We start from the raw sequence: 22,272 nt of genomic DNA on the forward strand, positions 1-22,272 counted from the left end.
ATATTTATAATCTTTCTCTTCTGTGTGAGATATTTGACAATTGATATAACTATACAAATAAATATACAGAACAAAATGCAAGAACCTCATGCCTTGGTTTATACTTTACGACGTGTTATTTCAACCTGGAGAACCCCCTCCCCAAAACATACAAATGCAGCGAAGTGAAAAGTATATAAACTGTGGTGACCCATGTGCAGGTCAGGGATATAAAATGCATTACATTCAAAACGTTGTGGGTATAAAGTATGAATGGTTCAGTTCACGTCACTCTTAACACCTTCTGATGTCTCTGCGACACGGACGGTGCCGCGTGATAGAACAGAACTGAGACCAAATAGTAATCGTTTCGGTTCTTGAAAGGAGTTCAACGTCAAAAGCACAAACCGGGAATGTCACACAAAATTGCATGCATCTGTGTGCCAATATACAGACATATGGAAATGTGCATATTTTCAGAGCTTGTAAGAAAGTTGTTATTGTTTTCATGGCAAATAGCTGACGTATAGATTAGGTCTAAAGTGGTTAAACTGTTCCTCCGCGAAAACACCAGGTTTGAGACATGCCTGGCCACGCAGTTGTATGTGTACAGGCAGTATAGAGGAATAGGGCTCAGGACACAGCCCTGGGGGGCTCCACCTGGGTTCATATCTCCCCTTTTTCGTTCATTCTCACCTCATGTCTCTCTCAATCTGTCTCCCATCACTGTCTGGGGGTCCCCAGCCAAAAAGGTTTGATTACCCCTGAAGTAGACTGTGTTTTCATATAACAGTGTTGACTGTTACAGTAAAATGCTCAGTATACTGTAGGTTGTATATTATTCATAGAACTATTTTAAGGACACTCTTACCGTAAGGTGTGTATTTTCAAAGAACTGTTTTTTTTTTTAACTATAGGCCTACATTTTATCTCACGATTTTGTAACCCATTTTTTCCAGTCAATTATCTAATGTAACTCTGGGCTCTACACTACCTCTGCCAACCTGGGGAGAGAAACGGACTGACCTCATGCTTCCTTCAATGCATGAGGAGTCCAAGCCGCTTCTTTTCAACTGACATGCAGGAGGGAGTTTCCCCCGGCGTAGCGCATGGAAGGAACACTTTATTCTAACCAATTCCTTCCCCCTCCATCAGGCATTTTAGAGACCAGGACTACCGCATGATTTTTGTGAGGGTACCTATAGAAAGGCCTTTTGCCAACCCCACCCATGGTATGGGCACTGATGACGCATACAGTTGGAGGCCATCGATATTGTCCTTTTCTTTTTGCTGAGGTTTGCGTGATCTGCGCAAAAGGACAGTTAACCCATTTTGGGCGGGAACCCCTTTTGGTGTTTTAAACATTGTTATAATTTAGCTATTGAAAAATAGCAGATCTACAGCTCATAGCGCGCCACCGAGTGGCGCGCTATGAGCTTCTAGGTCTGCTATTTTTGAAAAATCGTGAAAATATTTATTTCAGAAAAGATTTATTTTAGAAGGATTTTTTTTAAATTTTGAGGTCAGGCCTAAATGGGTCAAATGATAAGGGACAATATCGGTGGCACCCAACTGTAGAACACGCCCCCCATCGCCCACAGCGTCCCCAGCGGGAATCAAACCCAGGACCTGCTAGCTGTGAGGCGACAGCACTACCACCGTGCCCCCCATAGAACACATAGACGTGATTTAATGACACTCTTACCGTAGGAAGGTGTATTTTCATAGCAGGGCTTTAAGTGCAGGAGCGTCGGTTCTGCAGCTCAGGCTGGTTCCCGTCACTCCTGAAATGTTGACCTGCTGTGTGTACAAGGTTTCTATCTGTCAGCGACACAGGGACTGTGTGTGTGTGTGTGTGTGTGTGTGTGTGTGTGTGTGTGTGTGTGTGTGTGTGTGTGTGTGTGTGTGTGTGTGTGTGTGTGTGTGTGCATCGACCCAATGTTTCCACTGCAGTTGCAGTGTTTTCCACTGCATGTTTTCTGAAATGTTCACATGTACAATTACTTGGGTGTTTGCGTATTTGTATGTGTGTGTGCTGCATGTGTACTGTGTGTGTGTGTGTGTGTGTGTGTGTGTGTGTGTGTGTGTGTGTGTGTGTGTGTGTGTGTGTGAGACCGTGCATGCGTGTGTTTTCTTAGGTGTATTTTCAGGAAGGGGGCTGTCAAGCATGATGACTGACGTCAGCCTCGTTATACACACACACTCCGCGTGCGTGCACACACGCACACACACATGCATACACACACACACAGGTTGGCAGGTTAAGGCAGTTAGCTAGTTAGGGAACAGAGGAGTCATTCAGAGAAACTGCACCTGCTTTTAAAATGGATTAACAGGCAATTACACACACACAAACACACACACACACACACACACACACACACACACACACACACACACACACACACACACACACACACACACACACACACACACACACACACACACACACACACACACACACACACACACACACACACACACACACACACACACACACACACACACACACACACACACACGGAAAAGTGCCATATACAGAAACACACACAGCTAAATTAATTTCCAGTCAGTATGTTGGGTTGTAGCCAGTTTAGAAACTGATATTAATGACTAAAAAGACAAGGGAAAAGGGGGGTGATGTCTCAACATCTAATTCAAATGAGAGTAGTGTGTGTGTGTGTGTGTGTGTGTGTGTGTGTGTGTGTGTGTGTGTGTGTGTGTGTTTTTACTCTACATGCATGTTGTGCGCGCACACACACACACACACACACACACACACACACACACACACACACACACACACACACACACACACACACACACACACACACACACACACACACACACACACACACACACACACACACACACACACACACACGGCAGGAACCGCTCACAGGCAGGGACCGTGGGCAATGTGACAGTAATACAGTCATCGCTGCATCAATTAAAATATGCAAATCCTGGAGTGGCGAGTGTAAACGCACTCAATGGATGATGTAACTTGAATATTCATGAGCGCGTGCACGGCCAATGAGGAACACTCAAAATATCACAATCACAGCAAGACAGTAGTAAATCATCTGTCAGGTGGAATCCTCATTTGTACAAAACTGTTACTTTTCAGGATTCAAATAAACAAAATAGCAGCTTGTGTGTGACGCTGTAGTATGATCAAGCAGGGTGTTCATTCACGAGAAACAAACACATCATTTATGAAGATAAGAGGTCTCTGCCCCGACAGCAACAGAATCCTAATTTATGCGTGTATTGCTAAAAATTCAAGCCAACGCTGAATTCACACCAGCAGCGGGATTCCGCCTCAGCATTCTGAGAAAGTGGCGCGGTTCCATGCACTGTGTGTGTGTGGGTGTGTGTGGGAGTGGTGCGGTTGAGAATAAAAGTTGAGAAAAAGATCAATACTGCAATGTAGACGAATGTTACAAGTATTACTCACTTGAAAGTCCCATTCCGCAAGTTCAAAGTATATTCAAAATATTTTGAAAATAGCAGATCTAGGCTGGCAGTGTGTCGCGGGTTTGAGTCCCGATCCCGACGAACTTTGCTGTGTGTCTTCCCCTACTTCACCTACTAAACCTCTATCAATAAAGGCAAAATGCCCAAAAAATATCTTAAAAAGAAAAATGTGTTCATGTATGTGCACACTATAAACCATAAACAAGCAGACTTCTATCAGATCTAACCGTTATAAAAAAAATGTTCTAAAAATAAAAAAATATTCTAATTGCATACAAATTACACAGAACAGAATCAATAAGTTGCTCAACATTTTATGGAGAACACTCACAACCCTGCATGTATGTATGCTATTTGCATAATTACTAGTGTTACGGCACATCATTTGGCGTTTTAACTAAGCATTATGTTATACTTTAGCTATTGAAAAATAGCAGATCTACAAGCTCATAGCGCGCCACCGAGTGGCGTGCTACGAGCTTGTAGGTCTGCTATTTTTGAAAAATCATGAAAATGCGGCACAAATCTTTGAATATATATTCTTTCAGGTCAAAATGGGTTAAAATCCTGGATGTTCATTTTACTCTGAGAATGTTCATTATGTATAATCAAATGGATGTGTACTAACACTAAGGATACGACTGTGTAGTTAAACAATGGCATTAATTTAATTATAAAGAATATAGCTTCTCAAGAGGAGGGCAATCAGGGCATTGATTGGGGCAGTTATAGCTACAGTAGCAGGAATCAGTATTGTGCTTCCTATAGAGCGTTGCAGTCCCGCCCCCTACCATGGACCAGGAAATGATTCTCCGTTCATTTTCCTCATAGACATTTCAGAAAGTATTTATTTAAAGACGTTTACGCCGCGGACAAAGCCAACTCTTGTCGTGACAAATCATGACAACAAATCGGGCCAAACAATGAATTAGAAAGTAGAAAAAAACGGCAGGTTACAACACTTTTGTTGTTGTTTTTCTTCTATGTAATTATTTGTTTGGTCCAAAATCATGTGTTGTCATGATTTGTCACGACTCGAGTTGGCTTCGTACGACGCTTAAAAGGTTGATAAATACTTTTTGAAATGTCTATGGGAAAAATGCATTGGGATTCATTTCCTGGGCCTGGCGTCGTCATGAAAGGGGGCGGGACTGCGACGCTCTATAGTACAGGGGTTCCCAGCACGTGACCCACAAGATACGCATTCAATGTTTTGAACATTTATTACATTAATTTTAAATATGATTTTTCTTTTTTTTAGGGTGGATATATATGTTTGGGAAACAGTGGTATAGTACAGGGGTGGGCAACTTTGACGATGGAGAGGGCCATTGTATTTCTACACTCACTCCAGAGGGCCACATCGCATATTACTGTCATAGCAAAAATAGCCGATCTACAAGCTCAAAATGCGGTCGCTGAGCTTGAATTGGAATCCTGAAAATTAAAATTTGTATTTAATATCAAATGCATTTAGTTAGTTATTTTAACTTGATATATGAACTAAATACAAATTGGACATAAAAAAATAAAATACGTTTTTAACACTAGTCAGTAAGCTACATTGCATTAGTTTACATGCAATTATATAGACCGAAGTAATTAAAGCGGGTCATGTTTGCATGTTTGGAATTGTAACAGCTGAAATCAATAATATATCAGTATTCTGCTATTAACCTGAGGGCCGCATTTGATGGTGGGGGCCGCATGTGGCCCCCGGGCCGCCAGTTGCCTATAGTACATTGACAGTTGCCCTGCATGGGGCATATAGAGCACGCCACTTAAACCCCTACCACTCCAGTTGCTGACAGCAGTCCCCCGGTCTTCTGCCCCAGGGTTAACACATTCAGCACGGGAACCACCTTTTGGTGTTTTAAGCATTATGTTATACAACAAGCTCATAGCGCAGCACCGAGTGCAGCGCTACGAGCTTGTAGGTCTGCTATTTTTGAAATATCGTGAAAATGTGGCGCAAATCTTTGAATATATATTCTTTCACAGTGAACGTTTTTAACTCAAATCTTTGCTTCTGGGGGGTCCCTGGAACAACATACTTTCAGATGGGGGTCGTTGGCCAATTACATATAATTTTTGGGGTCCTTGACATGGAATAGTTTAAAAACCACTAACATAGAAACATGGGGTTTTTTCAGAAAATGAAATGTGGGGATCCTCGACACGAAAACATTTGAGAAGTACTGCTTCATCCAGGTCAAATCAGGTGAGAGGCACTGGCTTAAAAGTGCACAAAATGTCCATTAACTCAGTTATGCATTTCAATTGCTTCAATGTTGTTTTAACTAATGTTTCTGTGGTTATGTAAGTTTTATGCATATATGCTTCCTGGCTGACACACAGCTGCTTTCAGCTCTGGAGTTTGCATGTGGTTGTCAGCGATTAGCCTCACAGATTACATAAACAAGCTGGTATAAAAGATAACAAGCAAAAAGAAGAAAAAAAGCGTGGTGTGTGTTTTGTAAAAACCAGACAGAACACTGAAGCCAGACACTTGACGAGTTAATGTCAGTAATTTGTCTGTCACTGGGTCGGTGATGGAGGGACACGGAGACAATTGTCCCACCCAGATTTCTGCTGACACACAGCGGCCAAATTGAAAGACAAATATTTTTCAGGGCATTGCTTTAATTGGGTAGCGGACGGATGAGACACAGGAAAGAATTGACCGGCTCTGGTCAAACCCAGTCAACCACCCCCCTGCGGTTGTTTTGGGCCACATTACAAAACATCTGATGCAGGGTGCTTTTCTTTGAGGCGGTGATGAAGAGCGACACAGCGCGTGCGTGCATGCATGCATGCGTGCGTGCGTGCGTGCTTGCGTGCAAGTGTGCGCATGTGTGTTGTGTGTGGGTGGTCCCAGACAGTACACCCATGATGTGTTGAAAAGAGTGATTTGTTTGTTAAATTTCTACTGGGGAATGAATGGTAGGACACAGACAGTATTGGAAGGTACACGTATCGGACACGTTCTGGGGTTCAAAAGTTAGAACAAATTTGATTTAATCAAGTTGATAATTTAAGAAAATTAACTCGACCAGCATTTGGAGGAGGCGCGCCTCCGCTCCGCCTGCCAGCTCCAGAAGAGGTTCCGGCGGCGACACCGCCATGGCTGCGGGGGGAGATGCGGCCAGACGTCTCCCCAACCCCCTTATGCTCCGGGCTTGGCCTCGGGCCTCACACCCGAACCGCCCCAGAAGCGTTGGAGGCTCCTCCTGACACAGACCACTGTGAGTCCGTGGGACTGTGTCCAGGCACACGCCTCCGTGTGTTGTTTGCACAAGTGCACCTTCTTGTTGAATAAAGGCATTGCACAAGAGAAAAACACAAAAACAACACAAATGTCGGGGGAGCATGAGCCCTCTGTTAGGAGCAGCCCCAGAGCTCCCTGAAGCAGTGGGAGGGGACCAATACCCTCTGTTAGGAGCAGCCCCAGAGCTCCCTGAAGCAGTGGGAGGAGGACCAATACCCTCTGTTAGGAGCAGCCCCAGAGCTCCCTGAAGCAGTGGGAGGGGACCAATACCCTCTGTTAGGAGCAGCCCCAGAGCTCCCTGAAGCAGTGGGAGGAGGACCAATACCCTCTGTTAGGAGTAGCCCCAGAGCTCCCTGAAGCAGTGGGAGGGGACCAATACCCTCTGTTAGGAGCAGCCCCAGAGCTCCCTGAAGCAGTGGGAGGGGACCAATACCCTCTGTTAGGAGCAGCCCCAGAGCTCCCTGAAGCAGTGGGAGGGGACCAATACCCTCTGTTAGGAGCAGCCCCAGAGCTCCCTGAAGCAGTGGGAGGGGACCAATACCCTCTGTTAGGAGCAGCCCCAGAGCTCCCTGAAGCAGTGGGAGGGGGACCAATACCGCCCCCCCCCCCCCCGTCAAAAAACACTCTGTGTTTGAAATAGACACTCATGCTTTCTAAGGTGTGATTTGGGGCCCTAAGGATGAATACAAAATGAATATCAACATCCTAATACTGTCCAATAAAAATGGACTCGGTCGAGGTGCGAACTTGCGCCTTGCACACAAGTAGGCCATACATGGGACCCCATTCTTACCCCGACGTACATACATACACACATACTGTACATACATACCCCGCCGATCACCAAACGTACCTTAGTTACGTCATCAAGAATGGTGGTCCCTTATTGGCCAGTGGACAACACAGACATACATACATACCCAGCCGATTGCAGTACTTGCTCCAATAGCGGTGCATGTGCAAAAAACATTGCAAAAAAGAGTTGGGCTCGCCCCCTAGTGGTCTGTTTGCAATGAATCCAATATTGCAATCAGACCAAGTGCACAATCTCCATGATTTAGGCCGAATTCTCTCCCAGCTATGGTGGATTCTATTATTAACCAGTATTACCACGTGATGTGGTATTATATCGCTCATATACCCAGCCCCATTAAATGTGTGTGTGTGTGGTTTCTATCTGTGTGTCCCAGTAAAGCATGACTGTTGAATCTAGATGTTAATGAATTTAATAGTTCCATGATTTCTCTATCAACCATCAACATTGGTGTTCCACATACACACACTGTGTCCATGTGGAACGCACGCGCGCGCGCGCACACACACGCACACGCACACACACGCACACGCACGCACACACACACACACACACACACACACACACACACACACACACACACACACACACACACACACACACAACGTTGGTGTTCCTTATTATTTACTTTTACGTTTATTTCATGCCAACTGGAAAAGTGACGGAGCAGATGTGTGTGTGTGTGTGTGTGTGTGTGTGTATGTGCGTGTATGTGTGTGTGTGTGTGTGTGTGTGTGTGTGTGTGTGTGTGTGTGTGTGTGTGTGTGTGTGTGTGTGCTTGTGTGCGTGCATGCTTGTGTGCGCCTCATCACGCGAGGAATTTGTTAAGTAATCTGCCTGTAGAATTGAATTATGTCGTCATAGAAACGAGGATTAGGTTATGGGATGTTTTAGAATGGTCAATTACTGTTACTACCACAACACATGTGAGACAGACAGAGGAGAGAGAGAGAGAGAGAGAGAGAGAGAGAGAGAGAGAGAGAGAGATCAGAGAGTAAGGAAGATAGAGCAGAGAGTGGAATAAAACGTGAAATATTTAAAAAGACAGACAGACAGACAGACAGACAGACAGACAGACAGAGATTATTAGGAGATTATTAGCATGAAATTATAAAATACAGTATCTAGCAAACCTCATGTGTCTATAGCCCTTATTTTTTCTAATTAAAAAATGGCATGAAAAAAATAACAGATCGACAAGCTCAAAACGCGCCGGGCCACGTTTCAAGCTTGTGCTATGCTTTTGTGTGACGCCATAGCGTGAAAATAAAACTTTAAAATATGGAGGTTTCTGCTCAACAGAAATTATGTAATGCTTGCGCGAGAGGCGTCTAAAAAGCATGCAAGAGGCCTAGTAGGTCTAGTCTATACAGCCTAAACCACACCGGTAAAAATAGCAGATCTACAAGCTCGTAGCACGGCACCGAGTGCCGCAAATACGAGCTTGTAGATCTGCTATTTTTGAAAAACGTGTTCAAATCTTTGAATTTATATTCTTTCACAGTGAACGTTTTTAACTCATATCTTTGCTTCTGGGAGGTCCCTGGAACAACACATTTTCACATGGGCGTCCGCAGCCAAATTCAGATCATTCTGGGGGTCCTTGACATGAAAAGGGTTGAGAACCACTGATATGAGTTGCATTGGTGTGGTTGACCTTGTATACTGTAGGTCTGGTCTGATGCTATAGTCAGACAGGCTGGATAAAGTCCAGGTCTGTTCATTCTGGGCCCTGAGACTTTATAGCAGACTTTTATTGTTAAGATTGTTTGTTGTTTTTTCCCCCCCAACCTTTTTTCTTTCTTTTTTTAGACGGACCTATACTAACAGGAAATTCATCATCCCAACCTGTACGGGCTTTTTACTGACGCTGTGTTTTGGACCAAAGAACATAATAACCAGAGACAAGCTCCTGCTCCGGTCCCAGAAAGCACTACTGTGCTGCTAACCTAATCTGTCCTCAGGACAGGGGACAAATAAATGTCACAGGCAATCAGAGCAGAAAGGGCACATCTTCACACACAGCGCTGCTGCTGCTGAGACGCTACAGTAACTACTGTACAGCCCAGCGGCAGAGTACAGTAGCCAAGTACATTTACTCAAGTACTGTACTTTTTTGAAAAAGCTATGTTTCTGTGTCTGTGGTTCTTCGATTTTTCAAAAATAGCAGACCTACACGCTTGTAGATCTGCTATTTTTCAATAGCTAAAGCATAACATAATGCTAACACCAAAAGGGGTTCCCGCCCAAAATGGGTTAAGTAAAAGTGAGTTTTGTCTTTTTTTACTTTTACTTCACCACTTCTCAGAGGCAAGCTTTAGTTACTAGTTACCTATAAGTCTCTCGAGACAGACTGTTGAGAGCGCTGTTTTTGAGTGGTGTAAACCACTCCTACAACTGGCTTTTGTGTGCAGAAAAAAATGAGCATGGTTGCTATGTTCAAAATAATTTCTGACGTAATTAAATCACACCCGGGTGAACTGGATGACCGTAGCAACCATGGTCATTTTCTCTGCACAAAAAAAGCCAGTTGTGAAATCACATCCAGGTGTGATTTCATTACGTCAGATCAGAGCTGATCAGGCTATATAATACCTTACCTTATATAATACCTCACATCGGACAAAAACTCCAGCTGAATCAACTTCATGGTCACAAATCATCACATCAGAAGACGAGTCTACCTAGCCAAAGATCTTTAACGTCAGACATTACGTCAGACCACAGCTGATCATGCTATATAAAACCTTACACCACTCAGTTCACACGGGTGTGATTTTTCACTAATGTTTTGACGATGGGTTCTCAGATTGCTACTTACCCAACGGGAGGATGTAGAGCAGGGATGCCCACACTTTTTGACTTGAGAGCAACTTTGAAAATGACCAACTCGGCAAGACCCACCAAATCAATTATTATACCATTGCTGAAAATAGTTTAAATATGTACCAGAGGGGGCTTCGGAATAGCAGAGTTGGTGTTAAATTTTGTACAGTATAAGACAAAATGAATGCACTTGGAATGGGAAATAGAGGGGGAGAAATGTTTTATTTTTATTTTTTTTCTTCTTCAATATATTTTAATTAAATACTCTAGGGGCATGTCATGTGATCTACCTGCACAGCCTTTGTGATCTACTGGGCACCCCTGGTGTAGAGCCTTCGTTAAATATCTAAAAACACAAATTACCCACATAAAAACCCCAGGAAAGTGTTTCTTGTCTCACAAAATAAAATGTTTTGATGCCAATACTTATTTTTCCACTCACATTTTTCATAGTTTTTAAATTGAGTCATTTTATACTGTAGTATTGATAATTTTACTTAAGTAAAAACATCGCAGTACTTTTCCCCCCACTGTGTACAGCCCTGCACATACAGTAACTCACTGCTCAGTGGCCTTATTCGTCTTCCACATGTTCCTGTCAACGCTGGCAAACAGAGCAATAACCAGTCCAAATGTCTGGTAAATTGTGAAAGATTCTGAAAAGGCCAGGATAGTTCAGTGAGATGTACATTTTTCAACAGCTTGCCTGCAACCCCCCAAAAACATTCTTGCTATCAACAAAAAAAAAGAGACTGAAACAAATAAAGCGTGTGGGGAGAGAGACAGACAGACAGAAAGTCAGACAGACAGAGAAAGAGAGAAATAAAGAGAGAGAGAGAGAGAGAGAGAGAGAGAGAGAGAGAGAGAGAGAGAGGATGAAGGAAACTGAATAGATAGTCTGGAAAAAAGAAACTCAGCCCCCCAAAGATCAAATTGAGACACAGAGAGAATTTAGAAAAAGTGAGGAGAGACATATATATATATATATATTTTCCTAAATTCTCTCTGTCTCAATTTGATCTTTGGGGGGCTGAGTTTCTTGTTTCCAGCCCCCCAAAGATCAAATTGAGACACAGAGAGAATTTAGAAAAAGTGAGGAGAGACATATATATATATATATATATAGAGAGAGAGAGAGAGAGAGAGAGAGAGAGAGAGAGAGAGATGGGGGAAAGGCAGAGAGGCAAGCAGAGATGAAGAGAAGAGCCGACGGGAGCTGAGCCAAAACAGTCCGTCGAGATCAAAAGTGCCTTTAAATCTGATCTGTTCTAAATTTTATGTCGCCGTGGAAACCAACCCGATAAACCAAAACAAGGGAGAGGGAGGACAATCCGATAATCGTTACAATGTCTCACCGAGGGGAAAACGTCTCTCTGTAGATCTGTGTGTTTATGTAAATCGCTGCAGTGAAATGTGCTTAAAGGATGATGACATGTTTAGCCGAGGTTTAAAGGGATTTGTCTTTTTCTACTTGTGTTTGTTCAATTGAGGTTTTACCCTGAGTACAGTCATTCAAGTAAAAGCGTGTGCGTGCGTATACAGAACACAACGTGTATATGCATTTGAAACAGACTTATAGCATGTCATGTAGACAGCACAATAATTGCATTGTATGTAGTCATAGCACATCATAGTACATATGTATAGCATAGTATAGTATATATGTATAGTTAATATGTATAGTGTCATTATATAGATATGTTCTAGTTACGTTCTTAGCTTACGCATGTTTCTTGATAAATGCATTTTATATATGTGATGTATTCCCATACTTTTGTTCTTGCCTAATGTAAATCGCTCTGGATTAAGAGCGTCTGCTAAATGCCTAAATTGTAAATTGTAAATTGTATATGTGCACTGAATATATGTTGTTGCTTTCCCCCCCCCTGTGCTGAGAGCAACACAATGTCTGGGTACAAATACTGGCATTACTATATCCTATTGGCCTGTATTGTACCTCTCTCTCATCCTTTTCTTTCCGTCTCCCTGTCTCTCTCGTCTATGTTGGCCTGAAAAGGAGACCACACACAGGGATATAAAGGTGTCTTTCACCGGCGACGTTTTTCCTTTTCCTCCTGTGTACATGCTTTGTATTTGTTGATGACATGTATCATTGTGTATGGACTGGTGCAGTACATACATTCTATGCTATGTTGATTAATTGATTCTGTACGACCACAATGGGTCCCCTGCAGGACATTTTGGTGTTATCCTTTTAGCCTTAATGTGCTGTTTACATTTCAGACTATATTCAATCAATCAATCAATAAATCAATCAATCAATCAATCAATGCCCCAATTCTGGTGGGATCATTCGCCAGAAATAGCCAAACAACATGTTCACAGCGCAACACTTGGTTGCCTGAAGTACAGTTGCAGGTGCAACTGTAATTGTAATTGTATGTGTAATTTTCCCTAAGAATAGAGGGTTTAAATGTAGTTGTGTTCCCCGTATGTCACTCATTAGCCACTCCCCATTCACAATCACCCATATCCACTACACCTGCCTCCACTCACCACAGCCAATCCTTGTTACAATCACCACAGTATAAATACACCTGCGATCTCTCGGTCAACTCGTTGGTGGTTGGTTTCCACCACTGTTCACTACCTCTCTCCCCTATGAGCCCCAAACACGGTGAATCCATGGCTCACCTCTGGCGCCACTCTTCGGACAATTTCCAATGAGGTGTGAGGAGCGCCATGGATTCTAAGGGCCGAGGGCCTCATATACAGCTCTTTCGGGTAGAAACCTCATTATGTCCGAAAACTGCTATTAAAAATAGCAAAAGTAGCAGAGTAGCAGCTCAAAACTGAACTTGCAGATGTGCTACTTTTGATGCTTTTGTGCGACGTATTACAATCTAGTAGGGCGAAGGGCGTTGTAAGAGGCGTCTGCCCAACAGCAACTATTTGACATGACGCACTGGAAAACTAATTGGAAACTTAGATTTTCACTCTTCATTTGTTGTAGACAACAATAATGACCATTAGCATTATTGTTATATGCTGTCTTTCTTCAGTGGTTTTCTAAAGTCAAAATCGTTTCATCCGTCCCTCGTTCTTTCTCATCCAAGATCTCTCCACTGCTCTTTCCTCGTCGGCCCTCTATCTCTCTCATCATTACCAGAGCAGATGTCCTATGTTAGGCCTTCTATTGTGGTTTAGACAGACACCAATCTGTCGTTCCCCATTTAAAGTGTAAACGTGTGTGTGTGTGTGTGTGTGTGTGTGTGTGTGTGTGTGTGTGTGTGTGTGTGTGTGTGTGTGTGTGTGTGTGTGTGTGTGTGTGTGTGTGTGTGTGTGTGTGTATTTATTTTCTCCCTGTGTGTCTTTGTACGCAGAACTTAAGTGCTTGCAGTCTCTGTTGCGCTAATATTTTTACATATTAAGTCACCTCACTTCAAGAGACTGTTCATGATCAAAACACTAACCATCAGAGCGAGAGAAACAGAGAGAGAGAGAGAGAGAGAGAGAGAGAGAGAGAGAGGGAGAGGGCGAGGAAGAGGGAGAGGGAGAGAGAGAGAGAGAGAGAGAGAGGGAGAGGGAGAGGGAGAGGGAGAGGGAGAGGGAGAGAGAGAGAGAGGATACAAACTTAAATGCAAACTTCAAGCCCTGGGCCTGTTTGGAGCTCAGGGTATTAGTGTGATTATGTGGTCAGCGTGCTAATTAGTTAAGCCCTCGAGGACGTCACGATCAATTAATCATGGTTTTATTAATCTTACCTACAGCGCTGTGACCATTCATTGTCAGCATATTTTCCCCATGCGATGTTGGTATTTCACAAACTACTCATCGGCTAGCTCAACAAAGGCACGCGTGAGCCTTGAAAGGCCATGCAGATTAGGGCGTTTTATTTATAAAGCTAATGACTTATCTGATGTGTTGTGACTTGTGAGCTTAGATCTGCCGCTTTATCGAGCCAATTTTCTGTGATATACTTGACACGTTTAGTTTACCACGTCTTCCTTTGATGTTTTACATGTGCCGTTTCAACTACAGTACCAAAGTGTCATAATTAATTAAGTTTTGTCCAGGATTTGCTAAGAGCAGAGATGTACAATATTTCTGAACTATTGCCTGTTGGACCTGCTATAAAACTCAGTTGGTACGCAGTACCCTCCACTCCTGTCTTAAAGATGGAGTGCCATTTTTCCAGTTTTTCATGTGTCTATGAGGTGACAGTACTTCATTAGACACCCTGGAGTCGTTTTTATGTGCAATGGTGTATTAACTTTGTATTTAGGGTTTCTTCCTGGAGGCTGAACCATTGACAGTCAAACGGGCCAATGAAATAAACAGTAATATAGTGACATCACATTATCAGCCCCTCCCCTAACCCCTCCCCCTTTATCATACAACTACAGCTGTGGGTGCGGCTTCAGTTCAGGTGGATCACCACCCATCACCACCCACCAGGCAAACCAGGCATACTTAATGAACTGGTGGGCGTGTCCACATAAAAGCATGATTTTAACAAATACTGTACACTTTTTGGAAAAAGTTACTCCCCCTTATATTATAATAATACCTGATGATCATGTTTTAGGGTGGAAAAAAATCGTGGCACTCCATCTTTAAGATATGAGTGCATATACAGCAAAGAAAGAGTACGAGAAGAAACAAAAATCGTTTCTGCATTTATCTGCAGTGTACGCAGCAATGATGATGAGAATATATATTTTTAGAATCTGTTTGTGAATCATTCAGGGTCATCACAGCATTTGCGGTCATGAAACAGTCAATGCACTCATACTCTGTCGAGTAGGAATATGATTCATTTCACACGTACGCAAGTACCGTAGGTTTGCTGTCACCATCAACTCCCGTAGTAGATAATCATCTGCCGCCCTCACAAGTCGTCTGTGAGCGAATTTATTACGTGATTGCCTCGGTCGTCAGACCATGCAAACCTGTTGCTGGGAGGAGTGGAACACCTGAACAAACACACCGGACTGGACTGCCAACACTGATACCCTCCACAGCCAGGCCTGGAGTGGGTAGTAGCAGTTCAGTACGGTATGGAAACTATCGCAAATGTTTCTTTTTGGTACATAAATCTTCTCTTCTAGCACAAAACATTTTCAGATGGGGCCCCGCGACCAAACACACACCAACTTAGGGGTCCGTGACATGAAAACGTTTTGAAAACAGCTGGTATATTGTATATTTTGCCAACGTACTTATAGTGTTGGTTTTACTGTCATGTCTTTCCATCATGCTGTGTTGTGCTGTACTGTACTGTACCCTGTGATCTGTCTTTAATGTCTTACTGTCTTTAATTGGCGACTGATTCTTCCTCGCGGGATCAAAAAACACATAAATAACAAAAATAAATGAACTCTTTTAACCACCAGTATTAACAATTTCTTAACAGATATATCGCCGTTACCAGTTAATCATTATCCCATTTTGGGCGGGAACCCCTTTTGGTGTTAGCATTATGTTATGCTTTAGCTATTGAAAAATATCAGATCTACAAGCTCATAGCGCGCCACCGAGTGGCGCGCTACGAGCTTGTAGGTCTGCTATTTTTTTTTAAATCGAAGAACGACTGACCTTAGAATCTGATCTCAGGTCAAAATGGGATAACACCACTATAGTTGCTAAGCAACTTCTAGCCAGTATGGCAAAAATAACCCAATAGACCCAATGAAATTGTTTGATCAGAGCCAACCGTATAAATATACTATACTGTATATTGTCTCTGTCGGGCGTAAACCTCATTTGTCCAAAGCTGCATCGTTTCAGGATTCAAATTCAAAAGCAGCAAAAGTAACAGATCTGCAAGCCCTAAACGCGGTGCGAATCGAGCCCTAAACGCGGTGCGAATCGAGCCCTAAACGCGGTGCGAATCGAGCCCTAAACGCGGTGTGAATCGAGCCCTAAACGCGGTGCGAATCGAGCCCTAAACGCGGTGCGAATCGAGCCCTAAACGCGGTGCGAATCGAGCCCTAAACGCGGTGTGAATCGAGCCCTAAACGCGGTGTGAATCGAGCCCTAAACGCGGTGTGAATCGAGCCCTAAACGCGGTGTGAATCGAGCCCTAAACACGGTGTGAATCGAGCCCTAAACGCGGTGTGAATCGAGCCCTAAACGCGGTGCGAATCGAGCCCTAAACGCGGTGCGAATCGAGCCCTAAACGCGGTGTGAATCGAGCCCTAAACGCGGTGCGAATCGAGCCCTAAACGCGGTGCGAATCGAGCCCTAAACGCGGTGCGAATCGAGCCCTAAACGCGGTGTGAATCGAGCCCTAAACGCGGTGCGAATCGAGCCCTAAACGCGGTGTGAATCGAGCCCTAAACGCGGTGCGAATCGAGCCCTAAACGCAGTGTGAATCGAGCCCTAAACACAGTGTGAATCGAGCCCTAAACGCAGTGTGAATCGAGCCCTAAACGCGGTGCGAATCGAGCCCTAAACGCGGTGCGAATCAAGCCCTAAACGCGGTGCGAATCGAGCCCTAAACGCGGTGTGAATCGAGCCCTAAACGCGGTGTGAATCGAGCCCTAAACGCGGTGTGAATCGAGCTTGCAGAGCTGCTACTTTTGATGTGTTTGTGTGACGCTGTAGTCGTGTTATCAAAAGTTTGAATTTGGAGATAAGAGGTTTCTGACAGCAACGGTATTACTACTATAGTGTACTCTGTGAAATACATTTATGTGTGTGAGTGTGTCCAAGCGCATGGGCTGTGTGTAGTTACATTATGCGTGCATGCATCCGTGCACTGCTGGGTTGGTTAGTAAAGAAGGCATTTATGGGTCCCAGGGCGGTTCCTGGTAATGGAGTTCTGATCCAAAGGGAATGTGGAACAACTCTGCAGGGATGCCATGCTTGTGGAATATACAGTACCAGGGAATAATGTGAATGTCCACAGCTTTTTATATGCTGGCTGACGGACAAGAATAACATGCCCTGAAGACAAATCCAATCACACAATATACAGGCGCAAAGCAATAACACACACGCACACACCCACACACAGGGAGTATACACACACACACACACGCACACGCACACGCACACGCACACGCACACACACACACACACACACACACACACACACACACCAAGAGAAAGGACCCGTATTGTGGTGATTAGTCACATTGCACAAAGTCATGGATGAGCGCCAACAGTTCATCTGTACGACAATACCACACACACACACACACACACACACACACACACACACACACACACACACACACACACTTGTGTGTGTTAAAACCATTAGGTGCTCTCTAAACTCTCCAGACACATGCTTTGTAGTCATAACAACCAGTTCTTGTCCAGAATAATGAATGGTTCATAATGCTAAAATGTATTGGACTTTCTGGGCCAAAAAGGTTTTTCTGAGATATGAAATGCAGCTTAAAGCATTCCGAAGGCATAAGTATCAACGAGGAAATCGATAAAAGATGTTTACGATCACTACTGAGGCGTTGTGTCCTAGTACTGTACTTTCTACTGCACTACATTAATGATTAACCCATTTTGGGCGGGAACCCCTTTTGGTGTCTTAAGCATTATGTTACACTTTAGCTATTGAAAAATAGCAGATCTACAAGCTCATAGCGCGGCACTTGGTGCCGCGCTACGAGCTTGTAGATCTGCTATTTTTGAAAAATCGTGAAAATGTGGCCCAAATGTTTGAATATATTCTTTCAGAGCAAACGTTTTTAACTCAAATCTTTGCTTCTGGGGGAGTCCCTGGAACAACATATTTTCAGATGGGGGTCAATATATATCGGGGGTTTCTATATCAATGTTTGAGAACCACTGATATAGAAACATAGGGTTTTTCAGAAAACTGTCAGGATTTAGAAGACATTTGTAGAATCGATCTCCGGTATAAATGGGTTAAAAGGTAACATGCCTGTTTTAAGCTGCAATCCAGCTTTTCTTTGGTAGTGAATAAAACTTTATTTTTAATCAATATGTATGGTAGACGAGTATGTTAAATATAACTAACACACCTCTTTGTTTTCTCTCCCAGCAGCTGGCTTTAGACTTAGAGGAGCTTGTGTTCTCGGCCAACCTACACCACAGGTTCTCAAAGTGAGGTTCGGGGTCCCCGAGAGGCTTCGAGTCGGTCCCCCCAGCTGATGGACCAAATGGTTCCTTACTTGGTTCAATATGTACTCTCAGAGTTCAAATAACAATGATAATTTTACAGAGTAGATTGGGGTCTATCTAAATTGAGGTGTGACATTTGTTTGTGTTATTGAACTGTAATTCAAATTTTACCATCATTTTGTAATGGACTATTTATTGAGTGGGCATGACCTTTGGGCAGGTAGAACATGACCTGTACTTGCCCCAAGGGCAAGAGCCTCTGAGACCTTAGTGTCAACCCCTGTTATTATATATTTTCTTGATCCTTTGCTGTGTTAGTTTTAAGTTGTGTATGTACAGTATTTTTATGCACGATGCATCTATATTACATAATTGTACTTTATGTGATGAATGAAAAAAAAACACACCATCAAACAGTGAGTAACAAGACAGCCGAAGTCCAGTGTGAGCACGTTGAAACCGTAAGGCGTAGATCACCATATTGGCCCAGGCCTACACCAGGGTTAATTTCGTCAAATACCTTTTTTCACTGACAAAAAACAAATAAAAACTATGCTATGGCTAAAACTAAGACTAAATATTTTGACAATTCTGTCAATAAATAAAAACTAGACTAAAATGTTAAGGAAGGACTAGTGGAGAAGATATCAAGTAGAACTAAAAGACAAGTTTGGTTGCGCTCTGAAAATAGCAGATCTACAAACTCATAATGCATCACGCTGCAACGCGTTGTGCTGGCCGGCTCCATATTCAGGTATGCAGATGTAGGTGATGATCCAGTCTTTTCCATGTATGGCTATCCAGGGTTTGATAAGGTCAGTGTCATGATCTTCATATATGGAGATCCAGGTGATGATAGTCAGCTCCACATATGGAGATCCATGTGTTGTACCAAATCATTTGCAAGTATGACTCGCATCGCGGCAACCACACTGGTTATCATGAGACTGACACAATATATCCATATATATATCCATATATATCTAGGCCCCTCATGTATTACAATACACACACACATATTGACATTCCCATATACTGTATGGCCTTAATATTGATGACATCAGGGATCTCCATATATGGGTATAAAAGGGATTGCGTGCGCTCCTGCTGCTCTCTGCTCAGGCGGCGATGGTCGGCGGCTGGTGTTCCCTGGCCAGACGGCAGCACTGCTCGTTGGCAGTCTCCTCCGTGCAGTGAACGCATCTGCATGGGTGACAGAAGACTGCTGGGCGAGCGCTGGCGCTTTGGCGTGGGATCAACTTTTACCAAAACATTCACAATAAAATAAATCTGGCAACGGGGGCAGTGTCTTGAGTGTAAGGGTTTGATTGAGGTCTGGCCATCTATAAATGCACCAAGTCTCTGTGTGTCTGTACGTCTGTACGTCTGTAATCCACGTAACTCGAAAACCGTTCGCCCCACCTAATGCGACAAACGCGTTCCACACCCCCACAGGGAGTGCAGTGCCCGGTGTCGAGTCGGTCGGACACACGGTTGTCCAGAACCGCCACAAAATGCCTCTGCCCGGGCCAGACTCCATATCGCCACAGAAGGCCTCTGTCTGGCCCAGACTCCATATACGTATGGGCATAAAAGGGGATACCGCTGACCTCACTTCTGACATCACGGTGACTTGACCAGCTCAACAGAATGATTAATTGGCTAATAGATGGCGGGCATGCCTGACACAGAACTCCATAAGTCTCTGTCTGTGTGTTTGCGTGTACTGTTGTAATCCACGTAACTCGAGAACCGTTCGCCCCACCAACTTCAAATTCGACACACACGTTCCACCACACCAAAGGGAGTGCAGTGCCCAGTCGGTCCGACTGACAGGTTTTGCAGGTGTTCATTAGTAAACTGCGACCTACAGTCGCAATAGTTGTGATTAACGTGCTATATTCGCCAAAAGAAAAGATTCACCAAGATAGATAGATAGATAGATAGATAGATAGATAGATAGATAGATAGATAGATAGATATTCACCAACACATACCTATAGATAGATAGATAGATAGATAGATAGATAGATAGATAGATAGATAGATAGATAGATAGATAGATATTCACCAACACATACCTATAGATAGATAGATAGATAGATAGATAGATAGATAGATAGATAGATAGATAGATAGATAGATAGATAGATATTCACCAACACATACCTATAGATAGATAGAAGAAACAGAAACATCCATCATGATCTACCTCTCCAACACCACAGACAGACACAACCTTGTTTCCGAGGCTGAGGTTTTGGGGAGTTTATCTGGACATAAAGCTGCCAACGCATCCCGTATTAGCATTACAGCTATAAAACTGTAACAATACAGGGAACATTTCCCGAAGGGCTCTCCTTCTTTATGTCCTCTCCTCTCCTCCTCCTCTCCTCCTCTCAGGTCTGGCTTTCTGATTCCACGTCAGAAACAATGAGGCTGTGTGATGATTTTATTACCATAACACTCCATAGCAGGAACATGCTGCGTGTTGCGCGCGCTGCACACGCACACACAAAATGTTCCTTTTATTAATGTAAAACTGGAGCAGCAGGCATGTCACACATGTGGTTCAAATACAGCCAGGCCCCTCATGTATTACAATCAGAAACAGCAGCTAGTAGGAAAGACGGGCGGTTGGGACGCGCACGCACGCACGCGCGCACGCACGCACGCACGCACGCACGCACAGAAAACCTGAGTGTTCATTTGACTCTGCAAGAGTAATACATGGACCCTTATGGGTCCATTTCTGTAGTGCACATGCTATGCTAAGTTTTTGTTCTCCCATCTCTCGCTGACTCCCGACGTGCATGCACGCACACACACACACGCGCGCACGCACACACGCGGCCGCACACACACACACACACACACACACACACACACACACACACACACACACACACACACACACACACACACACACACACACACACACACACACACACACACACACACACACACACACACACACACACACACACACACACAGCATAGGTATGGTGAGTAATAGCAGGTTTCTGTGCCTGCATGGCCAGGGATCTGGTTTATTATTCCTGTTCTGGAGGGTTGGGTTGGGAGACAGAATACATATTGGGTTGTTATGGCTAGCTAGCTAGATTTGGAAACATTACTCATGTATTACGTGTGTTATCCATTTTTCAGCCTTATTTTCACGGTGACAGACAGCTGCCATCATCGTCAGCCGAGCACACACACACCCTTCCAAACGTTCCAGCGTTTTTCATTTTTGGAGGGCCCGGAGGAAATGAATAATGCTGCGTCCGCCTCACAAACAAGCTAGAATGGGCTTTCTTATTTTTTATGTACGTTGCCTTGGGGAGTGCTGCAGAGGAAATGGAGGCATTGCTCCATTGTGTCATATGCAGCACATACCGATAAACAAAGGCATCCACATGGGCCGTCAGTACCAGCCAGCTCTCTCTCTCTCCCTTTAATGCGTGCCCAACAGACTACTATACGGTGTAGCTGCTGAATAATCTGCCATACATGGAGGGAAGCATGGGAGTATTTCAGAAGACGTATGAGCCCGAAGTGATTTAGTAAGGCCTTGGTTCCCATAGTATGGGGTCCGGGTATACCTGCAGGGGTCCTTGAGGGAGTTCTAGCTATAGGGGTCCCTGCAGCACAATGAGGAAGAGATTAACCCATTCAGGCCTGACGTCGAAATTAAAAAAAAAAAAAAATCTAAATCATGACAATTTTCTGAAAGATTTGAGGCACATTTAAACGATTTTTCAAAAATAGCAGACCTACAAGTTCATAGCGCGCCACTCGGTGGCGCGCTATGAGCTTGTAGATCTGCTAT

The 22,272-nt window shown here is 43.8% G+C and overlaps 1 long non-coding RNA gene across 1 annotated transcript in view; it reads left to right on the top strand.

The window, feature by feature from the left end:
* The first annotated feature begins 12,172 nt into the window (after window positions 1–12,172).
* The window catches only part of LOC306938753, a 101,890-nt gene continuing 91,790 nt past the window's right edge, over window positions 12,173–22,272 (top strand). Inside the window, exon 1 of the long non-coding RNA XR_013791758.1 lies at window positions 12,173–12,219. This is a non-coding gene — a long non-coding RNA (uncharacterized lncRNA). The remainder of the gene's footprint in view (window positions 12,220–22,272) is intronic.

The sequence above is a fragment of the Electrona antarctica genome (genome assembly GCF_951216825.1).
Source record: "Electrona antarctica genome assembly, chromosome: 15".
NCBI classification, from domain to species: Eukaryota; Metazoa; Chordata; class Actinopteri; order Myctophiformes; family Myctophidae; genus Electrona; species Electrona antarctica.